A 12,814-nucleotide genomic window follows, 5' to 3' on the forward strand; every position below is an offset into this window, starting at 1 on the left:
CAAGGAACGCTTTCACTGGCACAATGGCAACAAGATCCGGCAGGGAAGTGCAGGGGAAGTGAGGTGATATAGGGAAGTGCACAGGTGAAGACACTAATTGGAATCACTGCGCCAATCAGCGGCGCAGTGGCCCTTTAAATCGCAAAGACCCGGCGCGCGCGCGCCCTAGGGAGCGGGGCCGCGCGCGCCGGGACAGGACCGAGGGAGAGCGAGTCAGGTACGGGAGCCGGGGTGCGCATCGCGAGCGGGCGCTACCCGCATCGCGAATCGCATCCCGGCTGGCAGCAGAATCGCAGCGCCCCGGGTCAGTGGATCTGACCGGAGCGCTGCAGCGGAGAGAGTGTAGCGAGCGCTCCGGGGAGGAGCGAGGACCCGGAGCGCTCGGCGTAACAGTACCCCCCCCCTTGGGTCTCCCCCTCTTTTTAGGGCCTGAGAACCTGAGGAGCAGACTTTTATCTAGGATGTTGTCCTCAGGTTCCCAGGATCTCTCTTCAGGCCCACAACCCTCCCAGTCCACTAAAAAAAAAGTTTTCCCTCTGACCTTTTTAGAGGCTAAGATCTCTTTGACAGAGAAGATGTCCGAGGAGCCGGAAACAGGAGTGGGAGGAACAGATTTGGGAGAAAAACGGTTGAGGATGAGTGGTTTAAGAAGAGAGACGTGAAAGGCATTAGGGATACGAAGAGAAGGAGGAAGAAGAAGTTTGTAAGAGACAGGATTAATTTGACACAAAATTTTGAAAGGACCAAGATAGCGTGGTCCCAACTTGTAGCTAGGGACACGGAAGCGGACATATTTAGCGGAGAGCCATACCTTGTCTCCAGGGGAAAAAACGGGAGGAGCTCTTCTTTTCTTATCCGCGAACCTCTTCATGCGTGAAGAAGCCTGTAAGAGAGAATTTTGGGTCTCTCTCCATATAATGGAAAGGTCACGAGAAATTTCATCCACAGCGGGCAGACCAGAGGGCAAGGGGATAGGGAGGGGGGGAAGAGGGTGACGGCCGTACACCACGAAAAATGGGGATTTGGAGGAAGATTCAGAGACTCTGAAGTTATACGAGAATTCGGCCCATGGAAGGAGATCTGCCCAGTCATCCTGGCGGGAGGAAACAAAATGTCGCAAATAATCACCCAAGACTTGGTTAATTCTTTCTACTTGTCCATTGGACTGGGGATGATATGCAGAAGAAAAATTTAATTTAATCTTGAGTTGTTTACAGAGAGCCCTCCAGAATTTAGACACGAATTGGACGCCTCTATCCGAGACGATCTGCGTAGGCAACCCGTGAAGACGAAAAATGTGTACAAAAAATTGTTTAGCCAACTGAGGCGCTGAAGGAAGACCAGGAAGAGGGATGAAATGTGCCATTTTGGAGAATCGATCAACGACCACCCAAATAACAGTGTTGCCACGGGAAGGGGGTAAATCAGTAATAAAATCCATACCAATCAGAGACCAAGGCTGTTCGGGGACAGGCAGAGGATGAAGAAAACCAGCGGGCTTCTGGCGAGGAGTCTTATCCCGGGCACAGATAGTGCAGGCTCGCACAAAGTCCACAACATCCGTCTCCAGAGTCGGCCACCAATAGAAGCGGGAGATGAGTTGCACAGATTTCTTGATGCCCCCATGACCAGCGAGATGGGAGGAGTGACCCCATTTGAGGATTCCGAGGCGTTGGCGTGGAGAAACAAAGGTCTTTCCTGGAGGAGTTTGCCTGATGGAGGCTGGAGAAGTGGAGATCAGGCAGTCAGGTGGAATGATGTGTTGCGGAGAGAGTTCAACTTCTGAGGCATCCGAGGAACGAGAGAGAGCATCGGCCCTAATGTTCTTATCGGCAGGACGAAAGTGAATCTCAAAATTAAATCGGGCAAAGAACAGAGACCACCGGGCCTGGCGAGGATTCAGCCGTTGGGCAGACTGGAGGTAGGAGAGGTTCTTGTGGTCGGTGTAAATAATAACTGGAAATCTTGATCCCTCCAGCAGATGCCTCCATTCCTCAAGTGCTAATTTAATGGCTAGAAGCTCTCGATCCCCGATGGAGTAGTTCCTCTCCGCCGGAGAGAAGGTCCTAGAAAAAAAACCACAAGTGACAGCATGCCCGGAAGAATTTTTTTGTAAAAGAACAGCTCCAGCTCCCACTGAGGAGGCATCAACCTCCAATAGGAAGGGTTTGGAAGGGTCAGGTCTGGAGAGCACGGGAGCCGAAGAAAAGGCAGACTTGAGTCGTTTAAAGGCGTCTTCCGCTTGAGGAGGCCACGACTTGGGATCGGCATTTTTTTTGGTTAAAGCCACGATAGGAGCCACAACGGTAGAAAAATGTGGAATAAATTGCCTGTAATAATTGGCGAACCCCAAAAAGCGTTGGATAGCACGAAGTCCGGAGGGGCGTGGCCAATCTAAGACGGCAGAGAGTTTGTCTGGATCCATTTGTAGTCCCTGGCCAGAGACCAAATATCCTAGAAAAGGAAGAGATTGGCATTCAAACAGACATTTCTCAATTTTGGCATAGAGTTGATTGTCACGAAGTCTCTGAAGAACCATACGGACATGCTGGCGGTGTTCTTCTAGATTGGCAGAAAAAATTAGGATATCGTCCAGATATACAACAACACAGGAGTATAACAGATCACGAAAAATTTCATTGACAAAGTCTTGGAAGACAGCAGGGGCGTTGCACAGGCCAAAGGGCATGACCAGATACTCAAAGTGTCCATCTCTGGTGTTAAACGCCGTTTTCCACTCATCCCCCTCTCTGATGCGGATGAGGTTATAGGCGCCTCTTAAGTCCAATTTAGTAAAGATGTGGGCACCTTGGAGGCGATCAAAGAGTTCAGAGATGAGGGGTAGGGGGTAGCGGTTCTTAACCGTGATTTTATTAAGACCGCGGTAGTCAATGCAAGGACGTAGGGAGCCATCTTTTTTGGACACAAAGAAAAATCCAGCTCCGGCAGGAGAGGAGGATTTACGGATAAAGCCCTTTTTTAAATTTTCCTGGACATACTCAGACATGGCAAGAGTCTCTGGGGCAGAGAGAGGATAAATTCTGCCCCGGGGTGGAGTAGTACCCGGGAGGAGGTCGATAGGGCAATCATAAGGCCTGTGAGGAGGTAGAGTCTCAGCTTGTTTTTTGCAGAAAACATCCGCGAAGTCCATATAGGCCTTAGGGAGACCGGTTACTGAGGGAACCACAGAGTCACGGCAAGGGTTACTAGGAACCGGTCTTAGACAGTCCTTGGAACAAGAGGGCCCCCAACTCTTGATCTCCCCAGTGGACCAATCCAGGGTTGGGGAATGAAGTTGAAGCCAGGGAAGTCCAAGGAGAATTTCCGAGGTGCAATTGGGGAGGACCAAAAGTTCAATCCTCTCGTGATGAGATCCGATGCTCATTAGAAGGGGCTCCGTGCGGAAGCGTATGGTACAGTCCAATCTTTCATTGTTTACACAATTGATGTAAAGGGGTCTGGCGAGACTGGTCACTGGGATGTTGAACCTGTTGACGAGAGAGGCCAAAATAAAATTTCCTGCAGATCCAGAGTCCAAGAAGGCCACGGTAGAGAAGGAGAAGGCAGAGGCAGACATCAGCACAGGCACAGTAAGACGTGGAGAAGCAGAGTAGACATCAAGGATTGTCTCTCCTTTGTGCGGAGTCAGCGGACGTCTTTCCAGGCGGGGAGGACGGATAGGACAATCCCTCAGGAAGTGTTCGGTACTAGCACAGTACAGGCAGAGGTTCTCCATGCGGCGTCGTGTCCTCTCTTGAGGTGTCAGGCGAGACCGGTCGACCTGCATAGCCTCCACGGCGGGAGGCACAGGAACAGATTGCAGGGGACCAGAGGAGAGAGGAGCCGAGGAGAAGAAACGCCTCGTGCGAACAGAGTCCATATCTTGGCGGAGCTCCTGACGCCTTTCGGAAAAACGCATGTCAATGCGAGTGGCTAGGTGAATAAGTTCATGTAGATTAGCAGGAATTTCTCGTGCGGCCAGAACATCTTTAATGTTGCTGGATAGGCCTTTTTTAAAGGTCGCGCAGAGGGCCTCATTATTCCAGGACAATTCTGAAGCAAGAGTACGGAATTGTACGGCATACTCGCCAACGGAAGAATTACCCTGGACCAGGTTCAACAGGGCAGTCTCAGCAGAAGAGGCTCGGGCAGGTTCCTCAAAGACACTTCGGACTTCCGAGAAGAAGGAGTGTACAGAGGCAGTGACAGGGTCATTGCGGTCCCAGAGCGGTGTGGCCCATGACAGGGCTTTTCCGGACAGAAGGCTGACTACGAAAGCCACCTTAGACCTTTCAGTGGGAAACAGGTCCGACATCATCTCCAGATGCAGGGAACATTGGGAAAGAAAGCCACGGCAAAACTTAGAGTCCCCATCAAATTTATCCGGCAAGGATAGGCGTAGCCCAGGAGCGGCCACTCGCTGCGGAGGAGGTGCAGGAGCTGGCGGAGGAGATGACTGCTGAAGCTGTGGTAGTAACTGTTGTAGCATAACGGTCAGTTGAGACAGCTGTTGGCCTTGTTGCGCTATCTGTTGTGACTGCTGGGCGACCACCGTGGTGAGGTCAGCGACAACTGGCAGAGGAACTTCAGCGGGATCCATGGCCGGATCTACTGTCACGATGCCGGCTGGCGGGTAGTGGATCCTCTGTGCCAGAGAGGGATTGGCGTGGACCGTGCTAGTGGATCGGTTCTAAGTCACTACTGGTTTTCACCAGAGCCCGCCGCAAAGCGGGATGGTCTTGCTGCGGCGGTAGTGACCAGGTCGTATCCACTAGCAACGGCTCAACCTCTCTGGCTGCTGAAGATAGGCGCGGTACAAGGGAGTAGACAGAAGCAAGGTCGGACGTAGCAGAAGGTCGGGGCAGGCAGCAAGGATCGTAGTCAGGGGCAACGGCAGGAGGTCTGGAACACAGGCTAGGAACATACAAGGAACGCTTTCACTGGCACAATGGCAACAAGATCCGGCAGGGAAGTGCAGGGGAAGTGAGGTGATATAGGGAAGTGCACAGGTGAAGACACTAATTGGAATCACTGCGCCAATCAGCGGCGCAGTGGCCCTTTAAATCGCAAAGACCCGGCGCGCGCGTGCCCTAGGGAGCGGGGCCGCGCGCGCCGGGACAGGACCGAGGGAGAGCGAGTCAGGTACGGGAGCCGGGGTGCGCATCGCGAGCGGGCGCTACCCGCATCGCGAATCGCATCCCGGCTGGCAGCAGAATCGCAGCGCCCCGGGTCAGTGGATCTGACCGGAGCGCTGCAGCGGAGAGAGTGTAGCGAGCGCTCCGGGGAGGAGCGAGGACCCGGAGCGCTCGGCGTAACAAGTGGGACATTGAGATCCATTGGTGTCCGTTGTGACACTTACCATCCAACTCCATTATTAGCATCTCTAACAAAGATCCCGAACATTGATGTGAACCCAGCCTAAGGGTAGGAACACACATTGCAGATGCACTGCAGATTGGGCTGGAAGGGGAAATATCAAGTAAGCATTATACCTCCCATTTCCAGCTGGATCCACTTCTGCCTTTGGCACATTTTCTGCTGCTGAAAATCTGCAGCATATCTGCAACATGTGTTCTTACCCCAAGGCCATGTTCACATGATGGAATTGCCGTGCGGAATTCCGCATTGGAATTTAGCACTGAAATTCCACATCAGCAGAGTCCCATTGATTTCAATGGGATTCTGCTGCACTGCTCACATAGTAGAATTTCTGGCACAGAAATTTAAATTCTGGTGTCCCCAGAAAGAATATACATGCCTATTCTTTCCGCAGACTCGGCATGGAAATGCATTGTCATCTATGAAACGGCACATTTCCGAACGCCAGCATGTTCGGCTAGCGCTCTGCTGTCAGTGGAATGTCCGCACTGAGATTTTCCATGCCCACTCCCCCCCGTGTAAACATAGCTTAAGAGTGACAGTAGCTGGGGAAGCTACAATTCCACGTTGGTGAGGATAAGCATCACAAGTGCCTTATTGCCTTCTAGGACCTGTCAAACTTTAGGCTGAGCCTAGCGGTGCTGAGAGAGCTCCACCCTGCACCCTGATGAAGCAATGATCTATCTATCTATCAAGGGCTCAAGTCCTGCAGGAACACATGGGGACGGAGTTTCTGCACTTTTCCACCTGCTTTAACTCTGTTCCCATTAGCAGGAGTCCCGCAGAACCAGCCCTTGAGTGGAAATCTTGGGTGAGTTCCCACTCTTTTTTTTTTTCCAGAACATGACCCCTCTATCATCTATCTATCTATCTCATATCTATCTATCTATCTTTCTATCTCATATCTATCTATTATCTTTTCATCATCTATCTGTCTATTCTTTGTCTGTCTGTCTCTCTCTATCTATCTATATGTATCTATCTATCATCTATCTGTCTATTATCTATCTATCTATTTATCATCTGTCTATTCTTTATCGGTCTGTCTCTCTATCTATCATCTGTCTATTCTTTATCTATCATCTATCTATCCTCTATTATCTATCTATCTATCTATCTATCTGTCTATCCTCTATTATCTATCTATCTATCTATCTATCTATATTCTATCTGTCTGTCTGTCTGTCTATCTATCTATCTATCTATATAAATGGATGTAGGCAGCACACCAAAGTAAGTGAAAAATCAAGTGCTTTTATTCCAAGGAAAAAATGACAATGTTTCAGCAATCTCACACCGCCATTTTCAAGTGACTTGAAAATGGCGGTGTGAGATCGCTGAAACGTTGTCATTTTTTCCTTGGAATAAAAGCACTTGATTTTTCACTTACTTTGGTGAGCTGCCTACATCCATTTATATCCAAAGAGAACCGGAGCACCGAGGTTCAAGGGCCTGCACCCAACCACCTGGATATTAGGAGGTGCTGCTTTACATAGAAAATTGTATCTATCTATCTATCTGTATATAGAGTAGGGATGCAGCACATCCAAAAATCCAAGAGATAGTGAGAGGTGCACGCAGAGCCAGACCTAGGTCAAGGGTCCTTGTGTTGTATAAAAATAGATGAATCCGCAGCACACTTAACCCAATAAAAGGGGAAATGTATTCAATTTTCCAAAGAAGTGTCACAGCAATGTTTCTGCCAGCTCACCTGGCCTTTCACAAGCTTGAGAAAGGCCAGGTGAGCTGACAGAAACGTTGCTGTGACACTTGTTTGGAAAATGGAATACATTTCACCTTTTATTGAGTTAAGTGGGCTGCGGATATATCTATTTTTAACTATCTATCTGTCTATTATCTATTTATTATCAATCTGTCTATTCTTTATCTGTCTTTATGTCTATCTATCTATATGTATCTATCTATCTATTTATCATATGTCTATTCTTTATCGGTCTGTCTCTCTATAATCTGTCTATTCTTTACCTATCTATCTGTCTATCCTCTATCTATCTATCTATCATATCTATCTATATTCTATCTATCTATCCATCTATCTATCTATAATAGGGAGTAGAGCAGCACACCAAAAGAAATTCAGATAATAATTCGGTGCTCGCAGCTTCTGGGGCTTTGGTCAGGAGCCACCATTTGCAGCAAATGGTGGGCTCCTGACCACAGCCCCAGAAGCTGCGAGCACCGAATTACTATCTGAATTTCGTTTGGTGTGCTGCTCTACTCCCTATTATCGATTGAAGGTCCTGGAGCGTGCACCCTCCTGTGTTGTCCACTTTGTGTGAGTAAAGATAGATTCACCTTTGGATATCACTACTATGAACTCTGGTATGTTACCTATTATGACGAATAGTGTTTTCTCATATACGGATGCGGCTAGGATCCTGGCAGGGGTCTCTGAAGATTTTGCCTTTTTACATATCCCTTCTTTTATTGATTTGCAAAGAAAATATGAAGCCACTACTAAGAAATTGTTCAGTTTACAGCTGCACTTAACTATATTAGCTGAATACCATAGAACTCAGTGAATACCAAGGGGTATGCGCTCACAACCCAGAGCAAGCACATATATGAATGACATGGACTTTCGCCAAAAGTATGAGTCTATCTCAAACAAATATGCACTTGATCTGATCCTACTCCAAATAGAGTTTTTACAGCAAGATATATCCAATGTGAGGAAATCTGTCATTGAGGTTGAGTCTTTGATTAAAAATTTCATGCAGAACACAGAATATGAAAATTTGTTCACCAAACAAAATGTGTTCTTGATGAAACATCGAGCCGAATTAGAAGATATAAAAAAGCGCAAGTGGCACCGTGATGTGCAAGATTATACCACAGGAAGAGTGTATAACTGGGGTGTTACATTTTCCTACCCCAAGAAAAATAAGCGCTCAAGACAGGTCACAGAAACACCTGGGGACTGGAATGCTACAGAAAATGTGGATGATACTAATTTGCTTACTTCAGCTTTTTTAGGACAAAGAAAACCCCAAGTGGACAACACAGGAGGGGAGGAAGGAAGCATCAACGAACCAGGAAGAACAAGAAGCCGCAGGAACCCACAGAATCCACAGAACAGACCAAGGAACAAGAGACGATAAGTACTGTCATTAATATCTCCTCTAAAGTTTTAAGTCAAGATCAAATTAAACTCCTGAATAAGGGACTCAGTTTCTGTCTGAGCACGATGATGGATTGGTTTGAATTAGAATTAGACTTCTCCCAATTTCTCAGAAAACTTAAATTGAAAATATGGTTCTGCAATAAAGTGACTACTACAATTGATACAAGGTCTGAGGAAGAAAAACAGATGAGTCTGAGAATCTGTGATCATGGTCTCAGAAATAAGAGTGAATTCCAACCTACAGTAGTCTCACACACTCTAGAGGCCTTTGGGGAGTGTGTTAGACGTGATTTTGTGAAGCTTAAAGAAAAATCTACTAGGTTGAAACATCCAAACATTACACGTGGAGAGATGAAGTTGATGTCTGAATTGGTCCATGACAAGGAGTTGGTAATAAAACCGGCTGACAAAGGCGGTGCAACCGTTGTCATGGACCATATTTAGTACATCAACGAGGCTAACAGGCAGCTCAGTGATACTAATGTATATCAGTGTGTTACCTAGGATGAAGATACTAAACAGATTGTGATTGTTTTATTTCCTGTAACTCCTCTCTTTTATCTCCTACCCAAGGTCCACAAAGATCGGAGAAACCCGCCGGGGAGACCCATTGTGTCGGGTCGAAATTCAGTGACTTCCCGGATCTCCATCTTTCTGGACAAAATATTAAGAAAATTTGCGGTATGTACCAAATCGTAAATTAGGGCAATTTTTTAGATAACATTTCCAAGATTGATGTACCTAATGGAGCCTATGTTGCCTCTTTTGATGTGGTGAGCCTCTACACCTTCAACCAACATGATGGAGGTGTAGAGGCTGTCAGACAGGCATCAACAAATGCAGACTTCCCAGCTGAGATAGTTGATTTTGCCATGTTGCTCCTCAGATTGGTCCTCGAAAAACAACTACTTCATGTTTGATGACAAATATTATATACAGAAGCAGGGGACCGCTATGGGGAGCAACGTGGCACCTACGTATGCAAACATCTACATGGCCCACCTTGAGGAGATGTCATTCTACGTATCCCACCACTTCAGGCATGTCCTGGGGTGGTGGAGATATATAGTTGACGTCTTCCTCATTTGGGTGGGCACAGAGACTGAGTTATTGGATTTTCACAAACATCTAAGCACGATTGATAATGACATCAAGTTTACACTAATGTACTCAGGGGATTCAGTTAGTTTCCTAGATGTCAAGGTAATGCTGAGGAACAACCGTATAGAGACAGATCTCTATACAAAAGAGACAGACAGTAATACCTTTCTGGCCTTCGGTAGTTGTCACCTGCAGGCAATGGTCAAAAGCCTGCCATACAGTCAGCTACTGAGGGCCAGAAGAATTGTAAAAGATGAGGATAGGTTTGATGTGACTGTGGAACAAATAGTGAACAATTTCCTCGAAAGAGGTATCCAGAAAAGCTGGTTTTGAAACAAAAGGAAAGAGTGGTATGGGGTGTAAGTAGACACAAGAGTAACACCTCTAATTTGCGTGTACCGTTTGTCACCACCTACAATGGTCTTTCAGGAGAGGCGTCGAACATTATGAGCAAACATTGGCATTTGATCATAGATGGATTTGATATAAAAGATTTTAAGGAATATCGGCTGATGTCCTTTAGAAGGAATACCAACTTCAAGGATAGACTGGTGAGGGCAGACGTATCGACTAGAACTGGAGGTACGCAAAAGTACTTAACATTGGCTAAGAAGGGATGCTTTCCCTGTAGGGGATGCGTGAACTGTGGCCTCATGCAGAGGGGTAGTGTGTTCACGCACCCTACTACAGGTGATGCTTATCCAATAAAGTTTTACATGACATGTGACACTTCTTATGTGGTATATGTATTGTGGTGCCCATGTGGTCTCCTCTATGTGGGGGAGACCACATGGGATCTAAAAACAAGGCTTAATCAGCACCGTTACCCGATCAGGAAGAAGAAAATGGCTCTCCCTGTATCGAGTCACTTTGTGGAGAAGGGACATAGTGAGCGTGACCTAAGGTTTATGATCCTGGAACATATCCCGATATTGAAACGGGGTGGTGATAGACAGGCCATCCTAAAGAAATGTGAATTAAAGTGGATCTTTACATTGAAAACGTTGAAACCGAATGGGTTAATGTGGAGTTTAAAATGTCCACGAGGATATTGAATAGGTAGAGCATGAAGGGGTTTGCCTGCGGGTATCTCTATTCGCGTAAACATCAGTAAATATATGCACATCCTTTGAGAGCTAGTGTTAATTTTTTCTTTTTCTTGTTTTTTTCAGATAACATGGAGACATCTAAGAACACTCTACTGATACTACTTTGATTATTATTTAGTTTTATTTTTATTATTTATTAATTATTATTTTAGTATTTATTTAGTGTTTATATTGTTTAATATATTGTACTTTCTCCATGCATTCTGGTGACTATAATTGGGTTCAGGACAATGGATATACAAAATTTTTTTTTAGGGCATCTGGCATGCTTTGACGGTGGTAAGGACATATTGCCATACACAGAGACTCTTTGATCATGTCAGTGGAGTATGTATGTATGTTTTGAATATGTGCCTTAAGAGGAACCTGACGGGGTTGAAGTGATGGATCCATGTCTTAAACGACGAGGATCTGATTACTGATACAGTGACCCCCCGACCTACGATGGCCCCGACATATGATGAAATCGACATACGATGGCCTCTCAGAGGCCATCGCATGTCGATGTCAGCATCGACATACGATGCTTTTTTATGTCGGGGCCATCGCATTAAGTGCTATCCGGCAGCGCCAAATGCTTAAGCTGCTGCCGAATAGCAGCTTAATGTTCCCCGTGTGGTGCGGTAAGTATTACTCACCCCTCCACGATGCTCCGGGGTGCCCTCCGGGTTCAGCGCTGGTCTTCCGGTGTCTTCTCGGCCCTCTCCGATGACGTCAATACGCTGCTGCGCACGCCATCCAATAGGAATGGCGTATGCAGCGGCGTAATGACGTCGCTACGCAGGCCCAGTAAGGCCTTGCGGAAGACAGAAGAGGACCGGAGAAGACAGAAGAGGACCGGAGAAGACAGCGGAGGACCGGAGAAGACCAGGAGAGCCCAGCGGAGGCCCGGGATTACCATCGGGAGCGGCGGGGACACCATCTCGAGCGGCGGGGACAGGTGAGTACAGCTTCCTATACTTTACATTGCACGAATCCCTCAACATACGATGGATTCGACAAACGATGGCTCGTTTGGAACGAATTACCATCGTATGTTGAGGGACCACTGTACTATAGTCCTCTGTAATTTATAAAAAATAAGTGGGGCTGACATCCGAGACCATCCACATAAATGTGGGGGAGTCGTGTGTCTTTGCCCTTATTAGCTACAGTCCAAGTGGTGTCTTTTCATTAAGATACACAATTGGACTGAATATTGAAGTGACTGTGATTCTGTCTGGTGAGTGAACTATAGCCACAGACATGATTTATGTATATAAATGACTAGTATGGTCTCTTACTAAAGTATGGGCAGATTTGCCGTGGTCAAACAGGGTGCCGGTTAGCCCGTCGCACAGAATACGCAGGCGCAGCATTCGCCTGGGATTCTGTGCGTACGTGTAGATGCAGACACGCAGGTCACATGATACGCGTGACTAAGCGTGCAAGCCGATTGGCTGGAAGTCCTGAACCCGGAAGTCACTACAGAGTCTATGGATGCAGCTTGTGGTGATTCACGCATGCGCAGTTGGTTTGTTATGATGCCAAAATCCGGCGCGAGATATGGATACAGCATCGGGTGAGTGTTAAGAGATGTCTCCACCCCCCAACTATATATGAGTGTTTATAGATGTGGATCATTATGAATTATTTCGGCAGGACCGGTTTTAATCTTCATTTATGTACACATTAGCACTTTACACTTATGGATAATATGCACTATGCACTTTGCTTTCTGTATGCACTTTATTTATGCAAAAAATATGAATTGATCTTTGTAATTTTAATATTGTTCACTTAATGAATTAATTGATGGATTTTGGTACCGGTTGATTGGTACCCCTATTTATATGTGTGACTACCATGTGGATGTGCACTGCTTGAAAATGACTAGGTGAGCCTGGTCAAAACGTCGCTTGCTGTGAAAATACTTTTTTAATGGAATAAACCACTTTTGATTTTTTTCGCTTCATCTGTGTGCTGCAGTGAGTATCCTTTTTTGTATCTATCTATCTATCTATCATCTGTCTATTATCTATCTATCTATCTATCTCATATCTATCTATCTGTCTATTATCTATTTATCATCTATCTGTCT

The sequence above is a fragment of the Hyla sarda genome, chromosome 2 (genome assembly GCF_029499605.1).
Source record: "Hyla sarda isolate aHylSar1 chromosome 2, aHylSar1.hap1, whole genome shotgun sequence".
Classification (NCBI taxonomy): domain Eukaryota; kingdom Metazoa; phylum Chordata; class Amphibia; order Anura; family Hylidae; genus Hyla; species Hyla sarda.